This window comes from Hypanus sabinus, chromosome 2, assembly GCF_030144855.1.
Source record: "Hypanus sabinus isolate sHypSab1 chromosome 2, sHypSab1.hap1, whole genome shotgun sequence".
NCBI classification, from domain to species: Eukaryota; Metazoa; Chordata; class Chondrichthyes; order Myliobatiformes; family Dasyatidae; genus Hypanus; species Hypanus sabinus.
In genome coordinates, this window is record NC_082707.1 from 123,570,662 (window position 1) to 123,586,658 (window position 15,997).

The window sequence follows — 15,997 nt, forward strand, 5'->3', positions numbered from 1 at the left end:
TCCAACCTGATGACATGAACACCAATTTCTCCTTCCAGTGTTTTTTGTCCCCTCCTCCTTACCACTTCTTCTATTCCCCAAACAAGAGAAAATCTGCAGATGCTGGAAATCCAAGAAACACGCACAAGATGCTGGGGAATCTCAGCAGGTCAGGCAGTATCTGTGAAAAAAGTAATCAACATTTCGAGCCTAGAGTCCTGTTGAAGGGTCTCAGCATGAAATATCGACTGTACTTTTTTTCCCCATGAATGCTGCCTGGCCTGGCCAGCATTTTGTGTGTTTCTTCTAGACTCCACTCTCTGGCCTCTTCTCACCTGCCTCACACCTTCCCCTGCACCCGTCCTTCTCCTCTTTCCTCCATGGTTTACACTACCCTCTTATCAGATTCCTTCTTCTCCAGCCCTTTACCTCTCCCACCCACCTGGCTTGATCTATCTCCTTCCAGCTCTCCCCCACCCACACCTTTTTATTCTGGCCTCTTCCCCCTTCCTTTCCAGTCCTGAAGAAATGTCTCGGCCCAAAATGTCGACTGTTTACTCATTTCCAGTGATGCTGCCTGACATGCTGGTGGCTCAGTCATTGTATTTTCTTTTCAAATATCCGGTAAGTTCAGCCATGATTTTGTTGACAGAGAGCCGAAAAGGTTACCACTGCTCTTTTGGCCCGGCCCCACCTGGACAATGAGCAATAAACCAATAAATACTCAGCAAACTCATTTGTTTTCATTAGACATGAGGAAATCTGCAGACGCTGGAAATTCAAGCAACACACACAAAATGCTGGTGGAACTCAGCAGGCCAGGCAGCATCTATAGGAAGAAGCACTGTTGACGTTTCAGGCCGAGACCCTTCATCAGGACTAACTGAAAGAAGAGATAGTAAGAGGTTTGAAAGTAGGAGGGGGAAATCCAAAATGATAGGAGAAGACAGGAAGGGGTGGGGTGAAGCTAAGAGCTGGAAAGGTGATTGGCAAAAGGGACACAGAGCTGGAGAAGGGAGAGGATCATGGGATGGGAGGCTCAGGAGAAAGAAAGGTGGAGGGGAGCACCAGAGGGAGATGGAGAACAGGCAAAGAGTAATGGACAGAGAGAGAAAAAAAAGGAGGGGGAATAAATAAATAAGGGATGGGGTAAGAAGGGGAGGAGGGGCATTAACGAAAAGTTAGAGAAGTCAATGTTCATGCCATCAGGTTGGAGGCTACCAAGACGGAATATAAGGTGTTGTTCCTCCAACCTGAGTGTGGCTTCATCTTGACAGTAGAGGAGGCCATGGATAGACATATCAGAATGGGAATGGGACGTGGAATTGAAACGTGTGACCACTGGGAGATCCTGCTTTCTCTGGCGGACAGAGTGTAGGTGTTCAGCGAAACAGTCTCCCAGTCTGCGTTGGGTCTCACCAATATATACAGGGCCGCACTGGGCGGGCCGGACGCAGTATACCACACCAGCTGACTCACAGGTGAAGTGTCACCTCACCTGGAAGGACAGTCTGGGGCCCTGAATGTTGGTGAAGGAGGAAGTGTAAGGGCAGGTGTAGCACTTGTTCTGCTTATAAGGATAAGTGCCAGGAGGGAGATCGGTGGGAAGGGATGGTGGGAAACGAATGGACAAGGGAGTCGCGTAGGGAGCGATCCCTGTGGAAAGCAGAAAGAGGGGAGAGGGGAAGATGTGTTTGGTAGTGGAATCCCGTTGAAGGTGGCAGAAGTAACAGAGAATTATACGTTGGACCCAGAGGCTGGTGGAGTGGTAGGTGAGGACAAGGGGATCCCTATCCCGAGTGAGTGGTGGGTGGATGGGGTGAGGGCAGATGTGTGGGAAATGGGAGAGATGCATTTGAGAGCAGAGTTGATGGTAGAGGAAGGGAAGCCCCTTTGTTTAAAAAAGGAAGACATCTCCTTCGTCCTGGAATGAAAAGCCTCAATCTGAGAGCAGGTGTGACGGAGACGGAGGAATTGTGAGAAGAGGATGGCATTTTTGCAAGAGATGGTGTGGGAAGAAGAATAGTCCAGGTAGCTGTGCGAGTCCGTAAGCTTATAGTAGATATCAATAGATAAGCTGTCTCCAGAGATAGAGACAGAAAGATTAAGAAAGGGGAGGGAGGTGTCGGAAATGGACCAGGTAAATTTGAGGACAAGGTGAAAGTTGGAGGCAAAGTTAATGAACTCAACGAGCTCAGCATGCGTGCAGGAGGCAGCACCAATGCATTTGTCGATGTAGCGAAGGAAAAGAGGGGGACGGATACCAGTATAGGCATGGACTGTTCCACAAAGCCAACAAAAAGGCAGGTATAACTGGGACCCATACGGGTGCCCATGGCTACACCTTTGGTTTGGAGGAAGTGGGAGGAGCCAAAGGAAAAATTATTAGGAGTAAGAGCTAATTCCACTTGATGGAGGAGAGTGGTGGTAGAGGGGAACTGGTTAGGTCTGGAATCCAAAAAGAAGCGGAGAGCTTTGAGGCCTTCCTGGTGGGGGATGGGGGTATAGAGGGACTGGACATCCACGGTGAAAATAAGGCAGTGGGGGCCAGGGAACTTAAAATCATTGAAAAAATTCAAAGCGTGAGAAGTGTTACGAACATAAGTGGGAAGGGATTTAACAAAGGGGGATAAAACAGTGTCGAGGTATGCAGAAATGAGTTCAGTGGGGCAGGAGCAAGCTGAGAAAATGGGTCTACCTGGACAGGCAGGTTTGTGGATCTTGGGTAGGAGGTAGAAATATTAAGTGCGGGGTGTGGGTACTATGAGGTTGGTGGCAGTGGATGGGAGATCCCCAGAGCTGATAAGGTTGGTGATGGTTTTCATTAGACCATCACCACCAGTTGCTGGGTGACGTTCTTCTTGAAGATGCGTGGCCGGAACCTACCCTCCGCACAATTTCCGAAACAACACTGAGCAAGTGAGCAGACTGGCGGGCCGACAGGGGCGGGGAGACAAATAGCCGCGTTTGGTTGGCTAACACAAACAACTTTTCGCTTGGAAACCGTCGTTTTCCATTTTCTGATTGGTGCGGAGGTTCGGCTGATATTACGTAGTGGTCGGTCTCGAGATGTTGACGCGTTGCAAAGGATAGCGCGCAGCCGCAGGGACCCAGTGTTCCGAACGCGTTCAAAGGCGAACTGAGCCGTCCGAGCCTGCGGGCGGCGCTGTGGTTGGCTAAGCGGCGTTCAGGGCACTACAGGCAGGAGGAGAGAGCAGCCTGCGATTGGCCACTAGAGGCGCAGGGGATCTCGCTGCTGATTGGCCATGTCATTATGACGAGCCCTGATTGACAGTAGAGACAGGAGGTAAACAGCAGGTCGGCGCGCAAATCGCGGTGATTAATCAGATTACTGTAAGGAGTGTGCACCGTTCGATTTAACTCGACTCAGTTACCTACGGATAAGTAAGTACACCTTCAAACCACCAAGCTTCTGTCAGTGGTGCATCTCTTTTATTTCTGCATGAATCAATTGGACTTCTGTCCCCCCCCCCTTTTGTCCAATGAATACTATAAAACATACTTGATTGTTTCTTTGTAAATATTGCGTCTACATCACTAGCGGATCAGTATTGCATGCGGGTTGTCAAGCCAGCACAGTTGATCTGGTATGCTTTTCTTATCGAAAGGGTGCTGTGTCCTTTTAACAGTGAAAGGGTCAATATAAACTTTTCTCTGTGTGTATCTTCGCTATCTTGGATGTTAACGTTTGGGCTTTCTCGTTGTACTTCAAGCATTTATTTCACTTGTTCACATTTCCGGAACATGCCTGGGCAACAAACGGATGGCAGAAATACACAAAGTTTTTGTTGCCAAAGGCTATTTTTGTACGTTCGGGATTTATTTGTTTTACAAGTTAATTGATGCTGTTCTGTTGACTTTGCACTTGAATTTTTTGTTTATCTTGTGCATTTATTGTTTATCTCCGATCGAAATAATGTCCACTATTGGGTACGGAAATATAAACTTAAGTCTGGTGTTGGCAAACAGGCATAACTGTTTGGAGACTCGGGAGACAGAAGGTGCTGAAAACTGGGGTGAAAGCCTGTTTGTGCTTTTGGAGTTGTTTTGCCCAAGCTGGTTCCAAATCGGGTGTGAACCCGCTTGGGGCTTGAAATTAGGATGCAGGATCCAGGGATAAGAGGTTCACCCGAGTGCGGGGTTGTCTCTCGGTAACTGGGAAGAGTGACCTCCGTCTACGTTGTTCTGCTCTGGGAAAGATGCGCCAATAGTTTGGAGACAGGAGTTCTGAATTGTCTCGGTTTCGGGGGGGGGGGGGAGGTTTAAAGTTCAAAAATTACTTTATTCTCAAAATCATTGTTCTGCCTTATGGGAATATCTTTGTGCGACTCTATCCAAATGATAGTAATATCTCATTCCATCTCTAAATCAGTACCAACATTCGTAATGAAACTGGTTTTGATTACGATACATTCTATACTTGATGAGTATATTCCATGAAGGGTCTCGGCCCGAAACGTCGACTGTACTCTTTTCCATGGATGCTGTCTGGCCTGCTGAGTTCCTCCGGCATTTTGTGTGTGTTGCTCGGATTTCCAGCGTCTGCAGATTTTCTCTTGTTTATTATTCTACTCTTTCTGGCTCGTTCCAATCACGCACTCGCTATATCTGCCGTGCCTCTCGGAAGTCCTATTTACCTGTAATGTAACTTATTTTCAGCAGCTGTGTGCTGCGCCTCCCTCTCTGCCCAAGTAACTCGCTGTCACAGTCTCACCTTGTCTAACTCCCCATTATCTGTGCCCCCATTGTAGTCGTGCATTGATATCGAGTGTAACTCCGTCTCACATGGTTCACTCAGTGTAGCTAACATAACTGCATTACCGTGTGTGTGTGTGTGTGTGTCAAATGTATCTCGGGCAGTCTATCTATTACGTTCACTTCTGCGCCGAGCGCTTTCCGTTCAGTGTAACTGTCTGATGCAATTGTCTGTTTATCCTACCCAGTTCCTATCCACTGTAACCGAGACCACGGTACTTTCAAGACATTTACTTCCGTTCTTAACTCATTAACAAACACTTCCTCCATCGTCAGTCGTGTGTGTGTGTGTGTGTGTGTGTGTGTGTGTGTGTGTGTGTGTGTGTGTGTGTGTGTGTGTGAGTGTGTGTGTGAGTGTGAGTGTGAGTGTGTGTGTGTGTGTACCTAACAAGATCAGAACAACAACGTTCTTCTCCGGTGAATCATCTGCCAAAATTTTTCATATAACTCGAATTCCACCCCCCCCCCCCACCGTAACTTCCTGATTGATTTTCACATCATTTCTGGATTTTCTCATTTAACAAAGAAAGCCATGGAAGGGAGCTGTTTTTACAAGTCAGCCGTTTGCAGTGTGTGCTGTCTCACACCTTGTCCCCAAACTCCCCCTAATTTGGCCCGGTATTAGCCGATCCGGGCGGGCGTGTATTTGCTGTCGGCTCACATGTGCTGGAAGGCAGAGAGATTGCTTCTGACTGATTGACGGCTCGTCCCCTGGGTCCTGGCTCCTGTCTCGTGTTTACAGCTCCAGTCTACAGCGAAGCAGTTTCGGAGCCAGCACTCCTGATTCGCTGCCTCAACGCTGGTGTAAACAATGAAGTTTCTGCGAGGCGATTTCGGAAGTGAAATGCGGCGAGTGGCCGCCAACATTACCCAACAAGGAGGAGGTTTTAACAGTTTTATTGATTATTATTCAGCTTTGCTATCAGTTCTTTTGGAAATCTACCCCTATTCAGCATCTTATTCAACCTGAACTCAACGTCTGACGTCATGAAGTCAAGCGAAAAAATAAATACTGGAAGCGTTGAGCGGGCCAGGCAGCGTCTGGGGGAGGTAAAGAGTTAAGAGTTCAGGTACAGGGCCCTTAATCAGAGCTGGCCTGAGTTCATAGTCCCTGCAACCAAACAAAGACTGTCTGCTTTCAACTCCACAAACTGTCCCTAGGCCAGCCCCATCTGAAGTGAAAACACACAACACAGCTTTTGGTACTTTGAGACTCAAGTTTCCAGCGTTCTTTTTGTACAAGCTCAAGCATATCTAAGTCCTTTTTAACGATATCCCCTCCCCACACTGGTTCTCAGACAAACACCATGACAAGATTCTTAATCCTCGTGTTTCAGGCTCTTTTTGACAATTAACTCCACAATCCAGGGGTTCCCAACCTTTTTTTTGTGCCATGGACCCTACTATTAACTGAAGGGTCTGGACCCCAGATTGGGAACCCCTACCATAATCATAACCTCCTTTACCCTGACACGGTTTAGAACGTAGAACATAGAATAGTACAGCACATTCCAGGCCCTTCAGCCCACAATGTTGTACCGACCCTCAAACGCTCCCTCCCATATAACCCCCCAACTTAAATTATTCCATATACTTATCTAGTAGTCTCTTAAACTTCACTAGTGTATCTGCCTCCACCACTGACTCACTTTCATTGCTCTCCCTCCCTACTCCGTGCCTGATCAGCTACGCCCAATGATCAGATATGGTAGATTTCTCTGCCTCAGTGCCATTTCAGCCCTCTGGGTAGCAAATTCCAAATGCTCACGACCTTTTGAGTAAAGAAACTTCTCCTACGTTTTGTTTCTGAGACTGTGACCTCCTCCACCAGGCAAAAAAACGTCCTCCCTGCGCTCATCCTTTTAAATGGGAGAATACAATCCCAATCTACTCAGGCTCTCCCAGGGTGAATCCCTGTGGCAGGTGTATCCATTTTAGATAGGGAGACCGTAGCCGTGCACAACACTTTGAGTGCCATGCACCATGAGGCATCCTTAATCATGTACTCAAACCCTTGCATAAAATAGACTAACAGACTTTTGAGTTTCTGGTTGTACTGGCATTTTGGCTTTCAGTGTAATATGAGAACATCTATGCCCTTTTCAACGCAAATGTTTTACCAGCATGTCCCTATTTTAAAAAAAACAGTTATTTGTAATTAATTAGATTACATCACATCCAATCACCTGATAGCCTCCCTGGTTCTCACCCAGTCACTCTACTTGCTTGTATCCCTGGAAGCCCCTTCACATCTTCTGCTGTACCCACTATCCCACCTAGTGCTGTGTCATCGGCAAATTGGAAAACATGACATTTGGTTCCCTTATCCAAAGGGTCATATGTTCATTTTAATGTCGGAAAATGTATACAATATACAACCTGAAATTTGTACTCCTCACAGACATCCACAAAACGAGAGACCCCATAAAGTGAATGATCAAAACATCAAAGACCCTCTCCTTTCACCCAATCAGCAGCAGATGCATCGAACCCTCAACTGCATCCCCCCACCACCATACAAACAACAGCACAAGGCCCCAAAGAGAGCTTAATCCATCAATACTATAGTCCATAACCCTTTAGTATCTCAGACAAGCTCTCCCTCTCTCCATTGAGGGAGAGAGAGAGAGATCGCTCCTGAAACAACGAGAGCAGAGACCAGCGACTCACTGTTCCGATGTTGCAGTCTTCCGCGCCTCTTCCCCAAGCCCCCCATCTCAAGGACTGACAGGCTCTCACTCTCCATCAAAAGAGAGAGAGGGAGAACACAGGCCTTCCTCCAGCTGCTGCCAGCACACTGGCTGATGTTTCAGTGTTTCAATTTCCCACCATCTGAATATGGATCACAAAGAGCTCAGGCCTAAACGTCAAGCCCTACTGTACCCCATGAGTTACAGCTGTCATCCTGAGAAGAATCTTGTTATTCCACTCTTTATCCACAGTTTCAGAATTCTACCCCTTTCACTTCTCTCTGTTACACAAAAGTTTTACTAGTCTTCAACTATTTCCCAGTTCTTATTAAAGTGAATCAACCTAAAACATTAAACTCTATTTCTCTCTCCACAGATCTCTGCCAAATATTTGAAGCCTTTTCTGTTTTACTTCAGATGTCCAGCATCTGTGGTATTTCTCTTTTGAGTTTTGCGATCTCTTCCTCTAACAGAAAACCCCTTATGTTGCACCAATTAGTACTTTTCAATCCGAGATGAAAAGATGTGTATTTAAGTCTCATTCTAGAGACACTGGCGCATAGACTCAGCTGCCAGTCAGTGATTGGTTTATTATGGTCACATGATCGCAAATACAGCACAAAGGGTTGAGCAATAACAGAATGTGGAACATCGTGTCACAGTTTCAGAGAAAGCGCAGCACAGGTGGACAAATAAACAGGTTTAAAATAATATTATTAGTAATTCTTCAAGTCATAGAAATTGGTAGGGTGATTATAATAAAGGCTATAACAAGACCTGTTGACAGAAGCCTGCAAAGAGCCATCAAACTCTGGCATTGTATGAAGAGTTCCTTCACTGAGTATCTCCAGCATGTTGCTTTCTACATTGTGTTTAGCATGTCTTTTATCTTGCCAGATGACCATTTCTGCAAATGATGGACTTCCAGCTGCATTCCCTTCCTCCTGTAAATGGATCATTCTGCAAGATGATCCCAGATAGCTAATCTCCATAGGCACCTCTACACATTATCCAGGCTGCACAATATCAAAGAAGCACTGCCTTGTTAAAGACACTCCCCTTTGACTGGACTCTCAGATCATTCTCCCATCTTCCCTCTTAAAGGGCGGAGGTGAAGTTTCCCCTTGTGTCTTCACTAACCCACATGTTGACAAACAGACCGGCAGGTTGTTTATGGCATTGGCTGTCCATGGATCAGGGCAGCACTGTAGCAGAACGGTAAACATAATGCTTTACAGCACCAGCAACTGGAAAATCAGGGTTCAATTCCTGTTGCCATCTGTAAGGAGTTTCTATATTCTCTCCATAACCACGTGGGCTTCCCCCAGCTGCTCCAGTTTCCTCCCACATTCCGTATGGGTTAGTAAGGGTTAATAAGTTGTGTTGGCACTGGAGGCATGGTGATACTGCGGGCTGCCCCAAGCACAGCTTCAGAATGTATTTCTCATTGAAACAAACAACTATGTTTTGATGTTTCAATGTGTATATGGCAAATAAAGCTAATCTTTATCTTGGTCACAGTATTTGCTGCATTTTCCTGGAATGTAGCAGTATTGGCATATCCATAAACACTTTATTGTAGCCCATTTCTATATTCTTTTAATCTCCACACAGACTATTCTATTCACCTTTTTTTCTAATCTATGCATGCTCAACATTGGTTGGAAATCCAGTCCAGGTTCCACAGACTCCTCACCCTGTCATCTATGTATGCTACTTACCCAACACATAATTGCTGTTTTATAATCTAGAATGACAATCCCTATCTGGAAAATTGTTGAGGCTAAATCATTAGAGGTATTTAAAGAGGAACTGCATACGTTTTTGAAGGATTGGATAGTTGAAGGCTATGTGGACCTGGCACAGAAGAACACTGGGGCAGACCAGCCATGTTCATGTTGAATGACAGGGCAGGTTTGAAGAGAGAGGCCTCTTTTCTTCTATTCTCTCTCCAGTCCCTAGGGGTCGCTGTTGTCAGTTGTAAAGGTCTCTGTAAATACTTGTGAATATATGGCATCTGGGAACCAAGTGAAGAATAATTTGCTCGTGTTCACGTTGTAAACTCACCTGCGAATACAGGTTGCTTGTTTGAGATAATGTTGTATTGCAAAGGAGAAGTGAAACCAAGACCTTTATGATTTTAACAGCTCGGTATCAGGCCAGACTTGGCGCTGACATACCAAAACATGAGATAACTATTTAAATCATAAAGTTGGCAAAGTACAGAACTTGCAGTGGTTGGAAAGAATTCTGTTGTGCTTGCCTCTGTAAGTCTCTGGCCTTTCAGGAGTATAACTGGAGCATGAGGTTTAGCAGAGTAATGAAGGATTTTGATGAGGAGATAGGAGAAAATTGTTTCCACTGACAAGGCAGAGGTAACAGGAGTAGGGATTGAAGGTGGTTGGCAGGCTACCCAGAAGTATCATGAAAATAATTTTGTTTTACTGCAGCAGGTTTTGATAAGATCAGACATAGGAGCAGAGTTAGGACATTTGGCACGCCGAGGCTGATTTATTATCCCTCTCAATCCTATTCTCCTGCTTCTCCTGTATCTTTTGACACCCTTACTAAACAAGAGCTTATCAACCTCCACTTTAAATATACCCAATGACATGGTCTGCACGCCCACCCCTGGCAACGAGCTCCACAGATTCACCACGCACCAGAAATTCTTCCTCGTCTCTGTTCTATAGGGATATAATATTCTGAAGCTCTGCCCTCTGGTCTTAAATTCCCTTAGTGTAGGAAACATCCTCTTCACGTCCACTTTACCCAGGCCTTTCAATATTCAGTAGGTTTTAATGGATCTCCCCTCATTCTTCTAAACTTCAGTCAGTACAGGCCCAGAGCCATCAAGCACGTCTCATACATTAATCGTTTTAATGCCAGCATGTCCTTTCTCAGATAAGGGGCTCAAAACTGTTCACAGCACTCCAAAAGTGCTCTGACCAATGCCTTATAAAGCCTTAGCATTACATCCTTACATCCATATTCTAGTCATCTTGAAATTAATGCTAACATTTTCAGTTGCCTTCCTTACCACTGATTCAACCAAGTTAACTTTCTCCCCATTTAGAAAATAGTCTATGCCTTTATTCCTTCTAATAACTATACACTTCCCCGCATTATATTCCAACTGCCACTTCTTTGCCCAATGTGTGCAAAACTCTTGCACTGTGCAATCTTTTGTCCAGTGACAGCAATATATGCATACTGAATAATTTCTTCAATACTGACAGTTATAAATAAGCCTGTTTTAAAATCTGCACATTGCAACATCATTCGCATCAGAAATTGCATTGGAAAAAGGAAACGTGATGGATTACGACCGTGAATTATCCTTAACATGCCAACAATTGACAAACTTTTGCACGTAATTCAAATTACTTTATGTGCTGGTAGCAAAAGATGTGTACATGCACAAAGACACACAGCTTAGAGGGAATGTTGTCGTTGTCATAATCTATCTAATTCCTTCTGCAGACGCCCATCTTCCTCAACACTCTCTTCCCTCCACCTCTCTTCATATCATTTCCACACTTGGCCTCATAGCCATCAATTCCATCATTTGAATTGACATATAACGTGAAATGAAGTGGTCTCAACACCAACCCCTGTCAATAACCACTAGTCACTGACAGCCAATCAGGAAAGGCCCCCTTTATTCCCACCCTATGCCTCCTGCCAGTCAGTCAAACTTATATGTATGCTAGTATCTTTCCTGGAATACCATGGTGGGCTCATATCTTGTTTAGTAGCCTCATGTGTGGCATCTTGTCAAAAGTCTTCTAAAACTCGGAGCCACAGATGCTATTACTGCTTGGGGTGTCAGAGTTTTGAGTTCAATTCTGGCACCCTCTGTAAGAAGGTTTCTATGATCTTCCCGCGTGCACATGGATTTCATCCGGGTGCTCTGGATTCCTCTCACAGTCCAAAGATGTACCAGTTAGCAGCTTAGTTGGTTATTGTACATTGTGTTGTGATTAGGCTAGGGTTAAATCATTGTACATTGTGTTGCGATTAGGCTAGGGTTAAATCATTGTACATTGTGTTGTGATTAGGCTAGGGTTAAATCATTGTAGATTGTGTTGTGATTAGGCTAGGGTTAAATCATTGTACATTGTGTTGTGATTAGGCAAAGGTTAAATCATTGTACATTGTGTTGTGATTAGGCTAGGGTTAATTCATTGTACATTGTGTTGTGATTAGGCTAGGGTTAAATCATTGCAGATTGTGTTGCGATTAGGCTAGAGTTAAATCATTGTACATTGTGTTGTGATTAGGTAAGGGTTAAATCATTGTACATTGTGTTGCAATTAGGCTAGGGTTAAATCATTGTACATTGTGTTGTGATCAGGCTAGGGTTAAATCATTGTACATTGTGTTGTGATTAGGCTAGGGTTAAATCATTGTAGATTGTGTTGCGATTAGGCTAGGGTTAAATCATTGTACATTGTGTTGTGATTAGGCAAAGGTTAAATCATTGTACATTGTGTTGTGATTAGGCTAGGGCTAAATCATTGTAGATTGTGTTGTGATTAGGCTAGGGTTAAATCATTGTACATTGTGTTGTGATTAGGCAAAGGTTAAATCATTGTACATTGTGTTGTGATTAGGCTAGGGTTAAATCATTGTACATTGTGTTGTGATTAGGCAAAGGTTAAATCATTGTACATTGTGTTGTGATTAGGCTAGGGTTAAATCATTGTAGATTGTGTTGCGATTAGGCTAGAGTTAAATCATTGTACATTGTGTTGTGATTAGGTAAGGGTTAAATCATTGTACATTGTGTTGTGATTAAGCTAGGGTTAAATCATTGTACATTGTGTTGCGATTAGGCTAAGGTTAAATCATTGTAGATTGTGTTGCGATTAGGCTAGGGTTAAATCATTGTACATTGTGTTGTGATTAGGCAAAGGTTAAATCATTGTACATTGTGTTGTGATTAGGCTAGGGTTAAATCATTATACATTGTGTTGTGATTAGGCTAGGGTTAAATCATTGTACATTGTGTTGTGATTAGGCAAGGGTTCAATGATTGTAGATTGTGTTGCGATTAGGCTAGGGTTAAATCATTGTACATTGTGTTGTGATTAGGCAAAGGTTAAACCATTGTACATTGTGTTGTGATTAGGCTAGGGTTAAATCATTATACATTGCGTTGTGATTAGGCTAGGGTTAAATCATTGTACATTGTGTTGTGATTAGGCAAGGGTTAAATCATTGTACATTGTGTTGTGATTAGGCTAGGGTTAAATCGTACATTGTGTTGTGATTAGGCAAAGGTTAAATCATTGTACATTGTGTTGTGATTAGGCTAGGGTTAAATCATTGTACATTGTGTTGTGATTAGGCTAGGGTTAAATCATTGTACATTGTGTTGTGATTAGGTAAGGGTTAAATCATTGTACATTGTGTTGTGATTAGGTAAGGGTTAAATCATTGTACATTGTGTTGTGATTAGGCAAAGGTTAAATCATTGTACATTGTGTTGCGATTAGGCTAGGGTTAAATCATTGTACATTGTGTTGCGATTAGGCTAGGGTTAAATCATTGTAGATTGTGTTGTGATTAGGCTAGGGTTAAATCATTGTACATTGTGTTGTGATAAGGCTAGGGTTAAATCATTGTACATTGTGTTGTGATTAGGCAAAGGTTAAATCATTGTACATTGTGTTGTGATTAGGCAAAGGTTAAATCATTGTACATTGTGTTGTGATTAGGCTAGGGTTAAATCATTGTACATTGTGTTGTGATTAGGCAAAGGTTAAATCATTGTAGATTGTGTTGTGATTAGGCTAGGGTTAAATCATTGTAGATTGTGTTGTGATTAGGCTAGGGTTAAATCATTGTACATTGTGTTGTGATTAGGCTAGGGTTAAATCATTGTACATTGTGTTGTGATTGCGCAAAGGTTAAATCATTGTACATTGTGTTGTGATTAGGCAAAGGTTAAATCATTGTACATTGTGTTGTGATTAGGCTAGGGTTAAATCATTGTACATTGTGTTGTGATTAGGCAAAGGTTAAATCATTGTACATTGTGTTGTGATTAGGTAAGGGTTAAATCATTGTACATTGTGTTGTGATTAGGCAAAGGTTAAATCATTGTACATTGTGTTGTGATTAGGCTAGGGTTAAATCATTGTACATTGTGTTGTGATTAGGCAAAGGTTAAATCGTTGTACATTGTGTTGTGATTAGGGTAGGGTTAAATCATTGTTCATTGTGTTGTGATTAGGCTAGGGTTATATCATTGTACATTGTATTGTGATTAGGCTAGGGTTAAATCATTGTACATTCTGTTGTGATTAGGGTAGGGTTAAGTCATTGTACATTGTATTGTGATTAGTCCAGGGTTAAATCATTGTACATTGTGTTGTGATTAGGCAAGGGTTAAATCATTGTACATTGTGTTGTGATTAGGCAAGGGTTAAATCAGTGGGTTGCGTAGTGGCGTGGCTCTGAAATCTGGAAAAGCCTGTTCTGCACAGTATCTCCAAATAAAAAATGTTAAAAAAAATACAATAAAGATAGAAGTAATTACCATCCACTGAGTCTCCTTTGTCTATCCTGTCTGTTATTCCTCAAAGAACTCCAGCAGATTTGTCAGGCAAGATCTCCCCCTGTGAAACCATGCTGACTTTGGCCTATTTTATCATGTGCTTCCAATGTACCCCGAGACCTCATCCTCAATAATAGACTCCAAGATCTTCCCAACCACTGAAGTCCCTTACATCTTAAAGAGTGAAGTGACATTTGCGATTTTTCCAGCCCTGTGGAACCATTCTAGAATCCATTGATGTGGATCAAGATCTGGAATGTTCTGCCTGAAGCATGAGCATGTTTCAAAAAGAGAACAGATTTATACTTGGATCAAACAGAGCAGGGGAATGGTAATAATTAGTTCATTCAAAGTCTGACATTGGTATAATGGGTGAAATATCCTCTTCCTCACTATCTAATTCTGTACCAGTCAGTCTGAAATGCTGCAGTGTTGGAGCAATTGAATGACTAGCCAAGAAATCCTTCGGCAAACAACCAAAAGCCCAAAGTTCAAATCCCACAGCGGCAGCAGTGCAATTTAAATTCAGTCTAAGTTAAGATCCAGTAAGATGGCACCACATCAGATCACAGCAGCTCCTACCGGGTCAACCAAAGGTCTTATTCTCTTTCTTAAACATATTTTTTAATGGTCACAAGACCCTGCCGGACATTAAGAACTTGAACAAGTGCAGGTCTTCCCCATCGGCGATTTGCTTGTTGGCGGAGAAACTGAATGAGCTGGACTTGACATGGATCGTGCTGCTGCCCGCATCGGAGGAGTTGGTGCGCGAAGGCGATGTGCGGCCTAACAGCAAGTGATTTTCTTAAGTTGCTTTTCTTGCGATTGCAAGACCCTGTTGAACATTGTTAATGTGGAATGCTGCAAGTCCGATTCACTGAGTTATGAGCAGACGGCAGGGAAACTGTGTGGCCTTGGTCATAGCAAGGACTAGGCCTGAAGCTGCGGCATCACTTGTTTACAGCTGCCCAAGAGAGAGGCGTCAGAGTTCACGTGCTCCACCAGAGGTGGTGTGGCGCAGCGTTCAAGCTGGGATCAGTGCTGCCCCCATTGCTTGCTCGGCAGAAGGCAAGCAGTATTGTGTTCGACTGCAGACTGCTGCAGTGTTCACGGGCTCAGGATCCTGGACTGCATTTGTTTGTGTAACTGTATTTTCCTGATATATGTGCTGTGTGTGTGACTGTTGGTGCTGTGTTTTGCACCTTTGCGCTACTTCATTTGGCTTTATTCATGGTTATTCATATATGGTTGAATAACAATTAAACGTGAACTTCAAATTCAGCCATTGATGTTGAATTGAGAACAATAACCAGTTAGCAGTATATATGACTGGATTGTTGGTTAAAAAATGGAGAACCCATTTGGTTCATCAGAGCCATCTGAGATAGGGAATTCATAGTTTCTCTGATCTTTATGTGCCTCTAGACACCTAGTTGGCTCTGAAGTGGTCTAGTAGGACACTCAGTTCAAGAGCAGTTAAAGATAGGCAACAAGGGATACTGGCTGCTTTTGCAAGTGATAGCTAGATAATGAAAGCTAATCCTATATTTTGTGGTCCTTGTGCCCTGTTCATGAGCTGAACAAACAGCAACCACTTATTTTGTTTGTTCCTTATATGCTGTGTCTTATGATGTGGGCTGTCACGCTCGATCCATGACCATGACTGTTCTTGGCAAATTTTTCTACAGAAGTGGTTTGCCATTGCCTTCTTCTGGGCAGTGCCTTTACAAGATGGATGACCCCAGCCATTATCAATACTCCTCAACCCAACCAGGACTTGTGATGTGCACCACCTGCTCCTATGGCTTCACATAACCCTGATCTCGGGTGGGGGGCTAAGCAGGTGCTACACCTTGCCTAAGGGTGATCTGCAGGCTAGCAGAGGGAAGCCTTCCACCTCCTTTGATAGAGATGTATCTCCACCCTGCCACCATTTTACTTAATCACTTACTTAGGCATTTTTAAATGTTTATTTTTAAAGGATTGC

At 43.6% G+C, this 15,997-nt stretch overlaps 1 protein-coding gene across 2 annotated transcripts in view; it reads left to right on the plus strand.

The window, feature by feature from the left end:
• The first annotated feature begins 3,262 nt into the window (after positions 1-3,262).
• Positions 3,263-15,997, plus strand: part of LOC132383155 (bcl-2-modifying factor-like) — a 105,829-nt gene continuing 93,094 nt past the window's right edge. For both annotated transcript variants that reach the window (XR_009508558.1, XM_059954014.1), the window contains exon 1: positions 3,263-3,384. The gene's annotated coding sequence lies outside the window, so the exon portion shown is untranslated. The remainder of the gene's footprint in view (positions 3,385-15,997) is intronic.